The 15530-nt window shown below is 46.5% G+C and overlaps 1 protein-coding gene across 1 annotated transcript in view; it reads left to right on the top strand.

Annotated features, from left to right (window-relative positions):
* ZMAT4 (zinc finger matrin-type 4) overlaps positions 1 to 15530 on the top strand; it is a 645949-nt gene that overhangs the window by 625703 nt on the left and 4716 nt on the right. Inside the window, exons 11-14 of the mRNA XM_084759845.1 lie at positions 8369 to 8526; positions 8693 to 8845; positions 9565 to 10713; positions 11564 to 11616. The gene's annotated coding sequence lies outside the window, so the exon portion shown is untranslated. The remainder of the gene's footprint in view (positions 1 to 8368; positions 8527 to 8692; positions 8846 to 9564; positions 10714 to 11563; positions 11617 to 15530) is intronic.

Consider the following 15530-nt stretch of genomic DNA (forward strand, 5'->3'; position numbering starts at 1 on the left):
AAAAAATAACAAGAAACCATCTAACGACAATCAAATAACCATTAATCTGTACTCCTTCCACACGAGCTGCAGTTCAGTTAAATTCCACAGGTCACAGATGCTCACAATATGGCTGCCCACAGTCTTAGAACTGCAAGCATACCTAAGCTCCCAGTGGGGTGCACACAGCGCAGGTAGCAGACATGCCTGGAATTGGAAGAAGTCAGCCACAGGCTCGTCCCCGTCCCAGAAAAGATGCATCCGCAGGATTTATCAGCATGCTTGAGCTAGTACCTCATCCTCTGTCCCCTTCTGGGCCATTAACCACAAAATACAGAACTTGACAGAGGCAGAGACCAAAAATGCATCCCCGGGGCCTGAGCCATCTGGAAGAAACACAAGTTTGCTGTGTATCTGCTCACTGCAGAGGAAAACCCCAGGGTTTCACAGAGGACGGACGGGCTTGCTTCCCTCAGATGCTTGTAACAGCTCCACCTGGGTTTCTTTTAGAAGAACCCCATGCAAAAGGATATGAAAAGTACTGAAGATTGATCATTGGTTTTTGTTGCATTACATTTTTAGCTATTTGTCATACATGGAGGTCAGAGGACTATTTGTGGAAGTCAGCTCCCTCTTTCCACTTTCTGGGTCTCAGTTAAGTGCCTTAACTGCCCAGTCATGTTCCTAGCCCATGGAAATAGGTTTTACATAATTCACCAGCACAGGAAGAGCCAGGATAAGTAGTATGTCCCTTGAAAAGCAAAGTCATAATGCAGGCTGAGGGTGTTTGGGAATCTTAGGAAGTGGCCCGCTCTACCACTAGCCAGAATGGCTTGAGGTTCAACAGCCTTGTCCTTCCTGACACCAGAAGCTAGGTGCTGAGTTCACAGCATCCCCATCCCCCACCTGAGCACCGTCCCTGTCCCCACCCCCACCCCCCAGGGTTTTACTGTCTTCTAAGAGGTTGCATTTAGGCTTCCACAGCAACTGCTGACAGAGAGAATCGCTCTTCTCTTAGGAAACTCACCCTTTAAAGAAACAGAGGGGTCATTTCAAAGCAGAACACTGTGAAAAAGCAGGGACCCCTTCTGGCCACACAAGATTTCCACAGCTTGGAATGGACCTAAGGGGACAGGTTTGAAGCAGGGCCCTAGAACATGGTGGTTTCTATCTGCTTGACACTCGTTGCTGTCTGATGAGTAATGTCACTGCACAATTTCCCAAAGGCTATGTGTGCACTGGCTGTCCTAGGGGCTGAGATCTTGATGGCAGCCGCTGTGGCTTTCTCACACTCTGCCTCTTCAGTATTAACTGACTGTAAGCAAGAGACTAATCATGAGAGAGCAATTTAGAGCAGTGGACTTGGGATCCGGAGGTCTCCTGGAGGCTGCCCTCAAAGCCATGGTTCTCAGTCTGTGGGGCATTGCGAGGAACCTAGTTAGCAGAGGTAACGTTGCTAGGAATGCCCATAAATACAGACTGTGGGGCCACACTCCTCTCCTTCATTTTTTCCTTCTGGTCATGAAGAAACCGAGTTTCTTCCATCACACACTCCTGCCATGATGCGCAGTCTGGCCAGAGACCGGAACACAAAATGCCACCGAGTCGCGTAGTCTGAGATCGCCAATACTTGCGAACAAAAATCCCTTCTCTCCTTTTAAAGTTGATTGTCTCAAACATTTTGTTATTGACTCAGGACAAACCCAGAACCAGCAGCAACTGGGAAAGCTGGCCTTCCCGTGTGTGTGTGTGTGTGTGTGTGTGTGTGTGTGTGTGTGTGTGTGTGTGCGCGCGCGCACAGTGCCTTTTGTGATTCTAATACCAGTTTCAAGTTTAATAGTGGCAAAGAGGAAAAATCCCAAAATATCTTTAAACCTGCTATGAAGGTCTTTTTTTCACTATTATATGTTAGTGTCAAGCGGAATATTCTTCATTCAAACCAATCCAGCCTAGCAGACTTGGACACAGAGAAAATAAGGACATCTGGTGTCCTCTATTAACACTGACCTTGACAGAGTCCCGAAACTCTGCTCACTTCTCACCTCTGAAATTGTCACTTGTCATTAATAGCTTACATGTAATTAATTTACTATCGTCATATAAATTGAATTTGTAAAACACATGCTTTAGATTTCTCAGTTACCTTTCTAATATGGCAGCTATGGGTGGACACAGACCATGCAGGCAAAACCTTTTGGGGGTTCTCAATAATTTTTAAAAGCATGTACTCCTATAAATTAAATGTTTGAGAGGCAACGTTCAAGAAGGTTCCCTAGACAGGGCACCCCAGTACCCAAAACACCAGGCTCCACACTCCCCTCGGTGCTGTGCTCAGAGTGCTTCGTATCCCAGTGACTTCTGAGCAGTGAGCGAGAATAGCCTCGGTTCGGTTCACAAGCCCTGCTGCACCTTACTCTGATAGCATCTCCTGGCTCTGCAGCTTCCTTAGGTTGCATTAAAGAAAGCCTAAATAAGCTGGCTGCACATTTTATGGGGACAGTCTTCCTGGCTCTCCTGAGCCCATGGGCTTAGTGATCCTTCCAAGAAAAAGCCTCTAGCTGCTGCTGGAGAGCAGAGCTCTGTCCTCTTCGGCCTCACGTAGCACCGGACTCACTCCTCAGGGGGGCTGCTTTTGAACTCATTGGCAGCTGCTTTCTGTCAAAATTCATTGGACATGGTTTTGTTGGTTTTGAGAGGGAGAAGGGAGAAGTGATACGGAATTTTACAAATTCTGTGAGTGGAATAATGCAAGGCAAGGCTCCACGCATATAGAGATTGAAATCGAAGGTGGAAGAGAGAAAAATACACAGTTCTGTGGAGTCTGGAAAAATCATGCTACATCTTCTACAAATAGAAGAAAGGAAGGAAAGGAGGTAGGGATGAAACTGAGAGTAGGGGAGAGTGGGGAAGAGTGGGTAGGGGGACAGAGACAGAGAGAGAACATGGAAGAGCCCAGCTGAGGAGTTATTGGCAGCTGGTAGCCACAGGCATGGAGAGCACCGGCTTCCTTCAGGGATTTTCCCTAGTAGCCGTTCCTGCACCAATCCCATGCAGGCTGCACATGTGAGCTCAGTGGATGCACAAAGCCGGGAGGGGAAAGCTCTAGAGGGTTAAGAAAGGAATTCGTATTAGCCTGGGTTCTCTAGAGGAACAGAACTTATAGAATATATATATATTCAAGGCAGCTTATTAAAGTGGCTTACAGGCTATGGTCCAGCTAGTCCAGGGATGACTCTACCAACGGAAAGTCCAAGAATCCAGTAGTTGAGGTTGGATGCCTCAGCTGGTCTTCAGTATATGCCAGGATCTTGAAGAACTGGGCTCTAGTGCCAGTGATGGTATGGAGCTGCCAGTGAGAGGGAGGGCAAGCAGGCAGAGAGAGAAGCTGGCCTTCTCCCAGGTCCTTTATAGAGGCTGCCAGGAGGGGAGGCCAACATTAGAGGCACATCTTCTCACCTCAAAGACCTAGGTTAGAAATGGATCTTCCAGCTTCCAACTATTTAATTAATCAGAAGTCCCACAGGTGTACCTGCCCAGTTAGGGGTTTTCATTAATTCCAGATACAGTCAAGTTGACAACTAGGAATAGCCACCACAGAATTGGGGTGGGGGGTTAGGGGGATGATCTGTTCAGAACTCATATAGACATACGAAGTTCTCAAACACTTAAAGGGATTTTTAAAAGTTACACGAATTGTATGTGCATAAGCATTTTGCTACCATGTATGTATGCACACCGCATACATGCTGTTGCCCACTGTGGTGAGAAGAGGGTGTCAAGTGCACTGAAACTAGAGTTAAGAGATGCTTCTGGGCTCCTCCGTGGGTGCTAGAAACAACCTGGGTCCTCTGTAAGAGCGATTAAGTGTTCTTAACTGCTGAGCTATCTCTGTAGCCCTCCAAAAGATTTTTTTTTTAAGAAATGAGAAAACTACGTTTCTAGTCTACTAAAAATATTTATTATGTGATGAGTCGAGTGTGGTGATGCAATCCCTAAATTGAGCACTGCGAGGTAAGAGGCAGGAGGATCACACGTTGAAGATTATTCTTGGTCATGCACTGACTTCAAGGCCAGCCTGGGCTAGATCAGGAGACCATGTCTCAATAAACAGAACAGAACACAAGAACTAGGGCAGCGTAGAGGAAGCGCTCTTTCCTGACATACACAGGGCTCTGTGTTACATATCCAGAACTGCAGCAACAGAGCAACACAACTACACAGGGGAGGAGCAGATTAGTTTCAATACCAGCAAGAGCCTGTAGCTCTAGTTCTAAGGGACCAGCACCCTCTTCTGGTCTCCATGGATACTGTACGCATATAGTACACCTATATACATATCAGACAAACACAAGAAGAAAAACTAAATCAATCTCTCTCTCTCTCTCTCTCTCTCTCTCTCTCTCTCTCTCTCTCTCTCTCTCTCCCTCTCTCTCTCTCTCTCTCCCCCACTTCCGTGTGTGTGTGTGTGTGTGTGTGTGTGTGTGTGTGTGTGTGTGTGTGTTTTGAGACAGGGTTTTCCTGTATAACCTTGGTCTTTGAAGACCAGGTTGGCCTCAAACTCACAGATATCCACCTAACTCTGCCTCTGGGACTTAAGGCATGCACCGCCGTGCCCAGCCTAAATCTCTCCTCTCTCTCTTTTTTTTTTTTAAAGGCAATTACATGACAAATAATAAATGTCCCTGGAAGTGACATTATGAGTCCTCATATTCCCTTTAGAGAGCTTACAATGACATTTAATGTTCAGGTAGAGTGACTGTGTTAACTTACATAGATCTGCGTTTCCCCCTTCCATCTGTTGTTTTCATTTTTAAAATGTTCCTTGTAGTTTACACACTTTCATCATCGGTCACCTTGGATTCTCTCTCTCTCTCTCTCTCTCTCTCTCTCTCTCTCTCTCTCAAATTTCTTTTTATTTTTATGTTTGAATTTTCTCACTTTACATCTTGATTGTAGCCCCCTCCCTCGTCACCTCGCGGTCCCACCCTCCCTCCTCACAGCCCCTCCCCTCCCCTAGTACTCAGAAATGGGAGCCATCCTCCCCTAACATCTGGCCACATCCTATCAAGTCCCATCTTGACTATTAGTATCATCTTCGTCTGTGGCCTGGCAAGGCTGCCCCACCAGGGGGAAGTGATCAGCACGTGGGGGCCAGAGTCCAGGTCAAAAGTAGTCCCTACTTCTCATGTTGTGGGATCCACAAGGCGGCTGTGCTGTCTTTCTACTACATCTGAGCAGGGGGTCTAAGTCCTCACTATGCATGGTCCTTGATTGGTACATTAGTCTCTGCAGCAACCTCTTCCCCTCTGCCAGGATTGGTTGGCTCCATTGGCCTCCTTGTGAAGTTCCTGGCCCCTCCAGGCCCTTCTATCTCCCACCTCTTCCATGAGACTCCCTGTGCTCCACCCTGGAGTTTGGCTGTGAGCCCCAGCATCTGCTTGGATCCCCTGCTGGGTGGAGTCTTTCAGAGGATCTCTATGGTAGGTTCCTTGCCTGTTCTTTCTCTTCAACTGCTTGCTTCTGGTGTCTGCTCTATTTGTCTTTCTGGGTGAGAATTAAGCATTCTCTCTAGCATCCTCCTTGTTATTTGGTTTCTTTAGGTCTGTGTATTGTAGTGTGTTTATCCTGTATTATGTGGCTAATATCCTCTTATAAGTCAGTATATACCATGTATGTCTTTTGAAAACAAGCTTTTCAGACAAATCTGATGGATTTCTTAATGCATGGTTTTGTGTGAAGAGGAGAAGATGCTGGAGAGGACAGCTTGTGAATTCTTGGTACTGACCAAGCTTCCCATGACAAGGGCGCACTATCAGATAAGTGCCCCAGGAAAATAACGGGAAGACAGTCCCAATGAGAAGCTAGCATGTTGTTTGCTTGTTTGTTTGTGTTTCCTGGGATCTTCCCTATGAGTCATGTTCTCTTCCATGAACTCTTGGAAATTCAAATGCTTCAAGGACATGAACATGTGTTTCCCATTTGGAATGAGGGCCCCGTATCCAGGGCCCATCTGCCGCAGGGAGATTCCTAAGTCCTTGAAGTTACCTTGGCACTCGAGCTTTCAGGCGGTCTGTGCCCTCCGCACTCGGGGGGGGAAAAAGTCTAGGGAAGGTCTGACCCCTCAATAGTGGTTCCTCCTCTCTAGCTAACGCAGAAGCATAGGAAGCTTTAGGAGCTCACTCAACACACTTCCTTCTTGTGTTAGGAAATAAACAATAGCTAAAATATTTACACTTGGAAGCCAAACATTTTGACAACAATTGCATCTGCTAGATGAATTGTGAAACTTGTGAGACCAAACGATGACAGGCAGGAGACAAGCAGACTGCGGCTGAGGAGGCAGACAGACAGACAAGCAGACTGCGGCTGAGGAGGCAGACAGACAGACAAGCAGACTGCAGCTGAGGAGGCAGACAGACAAGCAGATTGTGGCTGAGAAGGCAGGAGACAAGCCGACTGTGGCTGAGGAGGCAGACAGACAAGCCGACTGTGGCTGAGGAGGCAGACAGACAAGCAGACTGTGGCTGAGGAGGCAGACAGACAAGCAGACTGTGGCTGAGGAGACAGACAGACAAGCAGAGTGCGGCTGAGGAGGCAGGCTCGTGCTAACTGGCTAATGCAGGTTTCTGAGGAAATATTCGATATAGAAATAATTCTTAGGGGACTTTGATTTTTTTCAAAGATACATTTAATTGCTCTTTGATCATTCATGTTTGGCTGCCATTACCCTTCAGGTGGCACATTACCAACTTGAGAGATTGTCTTGATGTAACTACTGGGAGATTACGCTCTGTGCAATTGGGTTAGTACCAAGAGTCCATGCACAGAACTTTGGGGTCTTCAGGGAAGGAAATGGCTCTGTGTGTTTTCATCAATCTTAGGTATATAGACAGTTCTCAAAAGCTAATCAATATATATTTTTTGAAAAGTTGCATCTTTTCATCTCTTTGGGGGACTATGAACATTTTGGTCAAAGCACACAGATAACCAGAGAACCCCGTGTTGAGGCTTTCTCTTATGTTGAACTGCATATCTTATAAATTGAGAGCTATGGCTGAGTAGGGTGGCATACACCGTTAATCCCAGCACTCAGGACACAGAGGCACATAGATCTCTGAATTCAAGGTGAGCCTGGTCTACATAATGAGTTCTAGGACAGCCAGCACTATATTGACAGACCCTGTCACAAAACAAACAAACACCCTAGAAAAGTAAAAATTAAATAAGTTAAGAATTGGGTTTAATGTAAGCCCTCCTAGGGACTTTGGTTTTCATTGGCCAACATTTGTGTCCTGACTATAACACCAAAATCCCAAAAGACCCATGTGTGATCTCCTTTCCCTCTTAAGTGTTGCTAATAGATTGCCTTGGGCAAATTACTTTCTCTCAATTTAGTAACCTGCGGCATAGCAATGTGAAGCCCATAATGTAACTTTAATAATGCAAGGGAGGAAACTGGCTGCTTAATAGAAACAGTAGATCTGATGACTGTGAGGGGTTTGAACAGCGCATGGAGATAATCTACTTGAAAGAGGCCACTGGACATAGAGACTCGCAGAGACGGAAGTGCCCGGTGTAGTGGGCACAACAGATACTTTTTTTTCCTAAGGTGTAAGCTTTGTTTGAAACTGAGTCCTGAGCATAGATAGATTCAGATCAAAACCAAACAATGGAATCAGTTAAGAAAACACGAGCTCCGTGGCACACACCTATTACCCCAGCCCTTGGGGAGGCAGAGGAGGCAGATCTCTGAATTTGAGGCCAGCCAGGTCTACAAAACAATTCCAGGACAGCCAAAGGCTACATACACAGAGAAACCCTGTCTCAAACAAAGAAAGAAAGAAACTGAACAGTATCTGAAACCTACCTCCTATTGTCAGAAGTCAGGGACAATGAGTGTTTGTGTCCTACGAGTCAGAGGACATGCGAGTAAGGAATCTATAAGCACATGCGTGCCTTGGAGACACAGGCTATGTGCTTGATCCGCATCCAGGCCAGCGGACAAGCAGTGCCTCCGACTCTCCATCAAACTGCATTAGATACAAGAACGTTTCCTATGCAGCTGGAATGCGTTGTCTCTGTTGGCTTTCAAAATTAGCAAATGTGAACACCCTTTTCTGTAGAGACTGCTGATTCCTCCCGAAATGCCAGGCAGCCAGCGAAGAGCTACTGTCAACTCTGACAAGCCACTGCAGTCACCTTGTTGTAATAGAGTGAACACAGACTTTAATGGCAGTTTAATTGGATTTACCATGGGGAAGATGTCTCAGGGGAGGATGGGATGCTTCTATATTTAGAAACCTGCATGATGACATGAATAAATAAAAAATGCCCAGCAAGTGAAAAGCTGTGAAGAGCACTGCAGTCATTTCTCCCCATCTCTCTACAGAGCTTAAATGTATAGGATACAATTTGCCGTTGATGCTTAAAGAGAGTTGATTGTCCATGTGGACAGGAAGGTGACAAGCTACCTGCACACGCAGTATAACTCTTGGCCTATCTTCAGGAAAGACTTTAATTGATTGGACTTCTGGTCAAATGAGAAATGTAAGCATTTTTCTATCTACTACAGAAAAGCATGCCAAGTTCTCCTCAGAAGTTTGATAGTCGAATTATATAACTGAGACAAGGTTCCATGTCCCCCATGTTCTCCACAAACAAAAACCTCAAGAGACTCTAACATGTATATATTTTTGAATCTACTCTATCCTAGGAGAGGCAGACACAAAGGTGCAGCATGGGAGGAGTAACTGGGAGCACATCCTATATTTCACCCACGAGAGAGCATGGTGGGAGGACTCCACGTTCATTTCTCTACCTGCTCCAGGAACCGGAAGGAAACGACCAGCTGTGAGCACCCACTTGGGTAAGATTGACAAGCAAGAGTGAGTCCCTCCAGTGAGGCAGCCCAGGTCTCCGAGCCAGGCTGTGCCAGGCGCGTAGATCTCAGGCAGGCGAAGGGTGTTGACAGCGCAGTGCCATGGGCTTCATCACCTCTGGAAAAAAGAATCTCCTGAGCATGAAGTGAGCTGCACCCTGGTGGCTTTGCACCCCATCTAAAAGTACCCCCCATAAATAGGGGGCCAAGGACACCACAAAGAAGGCAATGACAAGCAGCTTCAGGGTGTTCACAACCTTTGCTTACTATTTTTTACCGAGGTCACTCTAAACTTAGAGTGGCCTTAGCAACCATCACTGGCCTTTGATGCTTCCTCTCTGCTCCATGTCTGTCTGAACTCTTTCCCTATGTTAGTTTACTCAGTTTTTAAAATGACCCCAACCTGGAAGTGAGTGTTTTCCTGACCCCCGATTTGCAAGTAGAGATTTCCTTAGGAGGATTCTGCCTGTGCCAAAGACAGTCGGGGAGAGGCAAAGCTGAGATGACATCAACAGTTCAGGGACCTGGACCCTAAGGAAAAAAGAAATCTGTGCACCCTTTAACTCCTGGGCACAAGAAACAATTCTTTTCAGACCCAATGGAGCCCAGTCACTCTGAGTCTCTTTCTTCCATTATTTTTGGGGAATTTAGACACGTGAGTCACTGTAAGGTGGCTGTCCCCTTTACTTACTGCTTTCTACATATAGGATAAAGCGCTGGACATAAAACACGTGGCACTCCCCTCTGTGGATTTATTAAGAAGACCCCGCAGGCGAGTCATAAACTCTGATCGAGTCGGCAGTTCCAGCTGCGTTATTGATATCCGATGTTTTCTATTGACTGCTGTGCAAAGCTTCAACTTCTGCCATAGAAACAGAATCCCCATTTCTTCTGCAGGAAGATGCCATAGGGTGCCGCTAAAATCAGGTCCATCAGCAGGACCGCTCTGTGAATTGCCGGCTTTCCTTGGGAAAGCCGCCAGAGATCGCTTCCTGAAGACAGGCTTCTCCTTAAGCCATTGTTACAGTCAGCCCTTGTGTTTGCTCTACAGCAGTGGTTCTCAACCTTCCCAATGCAGCAGTGACACATAGTTAACACAGCTCCTCATGTTGTGATGACCCCAACCATAAATATATGTTCATTGCTGCTTTGTAAGTGTAATTTTGCTACTGTTATGAATCATAATGTAAAAAGAAAAAAATCTGTGTTCTCCCAACGTTTAGGCAGTCCCTGTGAAAGGGTCATTCTGCCCCAGGCAGTTGAGACCCACAGGTCAAGACCCTCGGGTTGAGAACCACTATTGTATCTGACCGTCTCCTGTGCATGACACAGCACAGACACTGCAGCTACAATGGTACGAAAGAACAAACAAGAGGGATGGAGGTGTCGCAGAATACTGGAGTCTCTAGTTTTCCTCCCATCCTTCATGAATTCCTGAAAGCGAGGAGAGAGCTCTGCGCAAAGAACAAATAAGCCTCAGAATGAACACTGTGTGATTCCGCAGGCACCATTTCCCCAGGATACACAATAGACCAGCGGGTTTCAAACTTTAGAAGGGAAAAGTGTGAGAAAACACCTTGAGATTTGTCAGTTTCCCTGGCTGAGCTGCAAAAGACAAAGAGGAGCTTTTGTAGGTGCAGGAAGACAGCTTCTACAAAGACTCGTCTTAGCCCAAGGTGATTCCTCTCAAAAGACACTCTCTGTTCCTTGAGCCAAAGGCTTCAAGCGCCACAGAGATAATATTGATAAAAGCCTGATCACCGTGATTGTTTATCCCCACCCTACTCCCTAGACTGCTGACACCTGTATCCCCAGGGCTTCCGTACTGAGTTGGTTTGGCATATTTAGATCTCTAGGTAAGTGAGTCATCCATATGCCATGTCCCCCAACCCCCCGCACCCCTCACTACCTTGTGCCTTCATTTTTTTGTCCACAGCCATTTGCCTGCCTATTACTGTTCTTGGTGGAATGTTAGTGAAAGAATTCTAAAAGCACTTTTGGTAGGGGGGCTGGAATAGTGTGAAGTCAGAATAAATATCTCAGGCGAGATATTTTTCAGGCAGGCCCCTGGCCGTGCAAGGCTTGCTCCAGGTAGTATTTCTCCTCGGTGATTGATTCCTAACATAAATGTCCTCGCCAGTGCTGGCACTGCCTTTTGGGTGAGGCCCTGGAGTCTGGAGCCATGCTTCCTTTTGCTGGTGTGCACACATCTTTTGCTTACAGATGCAGGCATATGGGTTCTAGCCAGAACTGCCTCCATGGTAAAATGGGAGATGCCAACATTTGCCCACTGTTGGGTACTTCCTCAATTTCCCATCTCTCCTGCCCCCTCTTCTCCTCTTCCTCCTCACTCTTTCTGTCCCTGCCTCTATTCTCTCTCTCCTTCCTACTTTGCTGTTGAAATGAGTGAGTGCTTTTTCACAGAGACCCTAGACTGTGTCCATTAACACTCATCCGCAGGTGTCACTGTTCAACAGCTCCTTATTATGTTCTTACCCACCTCGCCTAGCCTACATATGCTGATACAAAGGCCTCCATCTCAAGTTTGTTTGCTGCATAAGATTATTTTCCTCTCTCTCTTCACTCCCCTCATGGGTCTCTCCTCCTATTTCCCACTCAGCTCACTCCCCACCTGCTGAAAACACATCTTCACCACACGTGGTGGGTCTTGATGTAGCTCTTGGCATGGTTCCTGGTTCATTACAGGGTGTCTGCTTGCTTCATCTCTACTCCACTTTCCCAAGGACCTTTGGATCCAGGTGAGAATGCACTTGGTATCCAATAGCTAGTACGGAAGAAAATGGACTCAAAGGTTTCACTTAAGTCACATTAAGTCACAGGCAACCTAGAGGACAAAGGGAGTCAAAGATTTGTGATATAAAAATGAGTTTTGCTGACAAGGATGTCGATAGAAGAAAATTCTTATATAATGTTCCTTGTCTTGTTGGTTCCTACCTATAGAAGGAAAGAGAAGAGGAAACAGCTAAGGGTCTTCAGAACATTGCTACCTTGAAAATAGCCACACCATTTCCAACAGAGGTGGTCTAAGGAAGCCACCCTTAGGATAAGAGTCCAACAGGGCATATACAGGGGGAGGAAATCCCCCTCAGGAACAGTCATAGGGGAGGGGAATAAGGGGGAAATGGGAGGATACTAGGGATGGGATAACCATTGAGATGTAACAAGAATAAATTAATAAAAAATTAAAAAAAAAAAGTCCAACAGGGGCTGTTCCTAGTTTAAACCCATTACAGGACTGTTTCTGTAGGTCCCGGTTATGGCTGTTTTTTTGGAGACCTCATCTTGCCTGTTTCTGGAGTCTTTTCTGTTGCATTGTGGTAAGCACCCGATCTGGTGAGTTTCAATCTGCTAATTGATGTGTGTTCTTTTGCTATCCTTGCTACATGCTTAATAAACCCACTCATTTAAAATGAAAACCATAGCTACCATAAAGCCACTCTCTACACAGCACATATCCCATCAGCTGGAACAAAACATCTGTGTTCCACTGAGACCCTGGCTGTCCTCAGAGCTGTTCTATTTGCAGTCAAGGGGGCTGGCGTAATGGCATTTTTGTATGGTTATGTGTTTTCCATTCCCCACAGGAGGTATTGTATGTATATTTCCATAAGACCTTTGTTCCCACGGAGCCTCCAGCTTTCCAGCACAAGAGCCTTTCTTCAGGTCTGTGAAGGACTTTTAATGATTCTCAGTTGCTGCTGGGGGCTTGTGGGGGGGGGTCTTCTAAAGGCATAAGGAGGGACTGAGATGGTCTTCTCTGGCCAGATACTAGCTGGGCTAGAAGAAAGCACAGCAGCCCCAGCCACCACCGACCTCTCACATATCCTCCTGAAGGGAGAAGATATATTCAATTTGGTGATACGTCCAGTTAAACTTCTGTAGGCACAGGAGGGGACAGCAAGGACACAGCCTGAGACAGTACATTGTGCATTTCCTTATCTTTCTGTGTTCTGTGTCTGGCTCCTGGTTTTATCTTAGTTGGTATTTCAGTCGCCTGGGTAGAAAGGTTCCTGCTAACTGCCCTGTCTTAGACAGATGGAGGTGCATGTTTTTTCCCCTCCCAGATAAGTCCTGAAGCGGGTTGTTTACAGGTGATTAACAAAGCACCAGGCTCAAGCTTGCTTTTCCTTTCTTGCTCCAGCTGTAGAAGCCTCTCGCGTCTGCATAGATAAAGAGCTTCCTCCTCAGACACTCCATCTGCATTCAAGCCAGAAAGAGGAGTGGGTTGGATATTGAGCCACTTCTGTCTAGGAGAAAAGACCTTTCCAGAAAAGCACTTCTCTGTTTCCATGGTCCGAGCAGGGTCCTGTGCTCGCCCCTCTCTCTAGATCAGCAGGACAAGGTGACAATGTGTTGGTGTCCCCAGCACATGTAGACACAAGGAGGGCAGTGACTGCTACCATGCCCCCCCCACACACACACATCTGTATGTGAGTTTGCTCCTCAGCCTCCCGGCAGCTTTGCCTGATGGCTCGGCACCCTTAATCCCAAACCACTCAGCATGGGTCACTGGAATGAGCGGAAGTTCTGACAAACCATGTTCTATGGATTAAAATGAATAGCTATCTAGAGCTTAAACTTAAAAACATGCCTTGGTGAAGGCATCAGCGTCTCCAGGTCGCCTCTCCCCATTACGTAAGTATTCCTATTTCTTTTCTCTTGCAGACATTGCAGTGTCTGTGGACAGACAAGCAGAGTGAATAGTCACTTGTCACTAGCTTAATGAATGCCAGGCTCTGCTCAATGCCCTGCATTCCTGATTTTGCCTCCCGTAGTCGCTCATTTGAGTGCTCTTCTGGTTCTGTCTGTCTTTGATTGTCCCTGGGGCATCATCAGGGGCTCAAGTAGGAGACACGTCTGCCTCCCCCACCTTTGCTTACAGGTGCCCACACCCACAGCTCGAGCTAATTCCCTTCGGAGACAAATTCACAACAATTATCTGCAGGTAATTGTTCATTTGCAGCATTTTACTCTTCTGGGCTGTCTTCAGGCAGCCTCTCCAGTGTCAGGCTGCTTAGGGGACAGTTTATACCAAAGCCATTATTACAAAGAAACAGGAGCACAGGTGGAATTTATGCCTCTGTTTCAAGGTGGGAGAAAGGTGATTTCTTTTAAATATATTAGACTCTGCTACTATAAAATCGATCATAAGCCAAGGTCACAGAGGGAAAGGCCTGGATTTCCATAGTGCTGAGTCTCCCCATTGTGTAGGCCAGAAGGAGATTTTCAGACTTTAATTGTAGAATGCTTATGAACTCATTGTGGCCGGATGTTATAGGTCAGCATGGAAACTGTGGATCTGTCCTCAGAGAACTTGCACAAAGGAAAATCTGGTGGTAGTAGTGTGCTCTTCCTGCCTTAGGAAGGGTTTCATTGCTGTGAAGAGACAAGATAGTGATGGTAGCATGCTCTTCCTGCCTTTGTTAGGGTTTCATTGCCGTGAAGCGACACCAATACCACGGCAACTCTTATAAAGGCAAACATTTCATTGAGGCTGGCTTTACACTTTCAGAAGTTTAGTCCATTGTCATCACACCGGGAGGCATGGCCGTGTGCATGGAGGAGCCAAGAGTTGTACATCTTGATGCACAGGCAGCAGGAGGCTCTTCACCGTGAGCATGGGAGACCTCAAAGCCCACCTCCTGGGACACACGTTCCCCAACAAGGCCATACCTCTTAGTAGTACCATGCCTATGGGCCAAGCATTCAAACACATGAGTCTATGGGGTCCATATCTGTTTAAGTCTTCTCAACCAAGGTGCAACGCATAGCTGAACAGTGTGAATCCATTCGCTACCACACGCTTAATGCTGACCATGATCACTGAAGTAGGGAGGTAGGGAGGTGGGGAGGTGGGGGGGCCAAGCAAATAGTCACACCATTCTCTGCTTCCTGTGGCTAAGAGAAAGAGAACCAGGAAGTCAGGCTATCGGGCCACCACATGAAGGAAAACAAATTGCTGCGTGATCTAAAGCACGAATGGATGCTTTAGGTTAATTGTAACGAACCTCTTAGCTAAGATAAAATATCTGCCGCGTGAAGGTTCATTCAAGGAACAACTGGGACCTTTGAGAGATAAAATTAAAGACTGTTCAGACGTATGTCGCTCTTCTTTGCCTTCCACAAAGATGGAAAGCAAAGGACGTGCAGTAGAAAGTCAAGGAGGGTGCTGATGAACTCCTCTCCTCCACCTTGACCTCACTTCTACCAAGCTGCAAGTGCTGGAGTGTGAAGCCAGCACTCACTGCAGCTCTTGCCTCCAGCTGCTCCCACTGTCAAAGGGCCAAGCTCTGATACAGGATGCTTGAATGCCCACTGCTTTATATCTCCAATACTTACTCATTTCCCCCTGTTCCATTTTCCCCCCACCCACACCCACCCCCTCGATTGGGCAGACATAGAAATATGGAGCTCTCAGCCCCCTGTGTCACCTCCAAATGTGCCAGTAGAGAGATGCCTGGCAACACCTGCAGTGTGAGAATCTTTTCTCTTGAACCTTTCCAAAGAAAGAAAGAAAATCAAAGCTTTTGTGTGAGCCCTCACACCCGAGCTAAATCCCTTGCTTGTTGCTTCCCTCTTTCTTTGTTCTTTCTTCATTTCAAAGGTAAGCAGAAATCACTTGATTTGATGTGAAAAAAATACAATTAGTGAG

The sequence above is a fragment of the Acomys minous genome (assembly GCF_964271855.1).
Source record: "Acomys minous genome assembly, chromosome: 15".
NCBI classification, from domain to species: Eukaryota; Metazoa; Chordata; class Mammalia; order Rodentia; family Muridae; genus Acomys; species Acomys minous.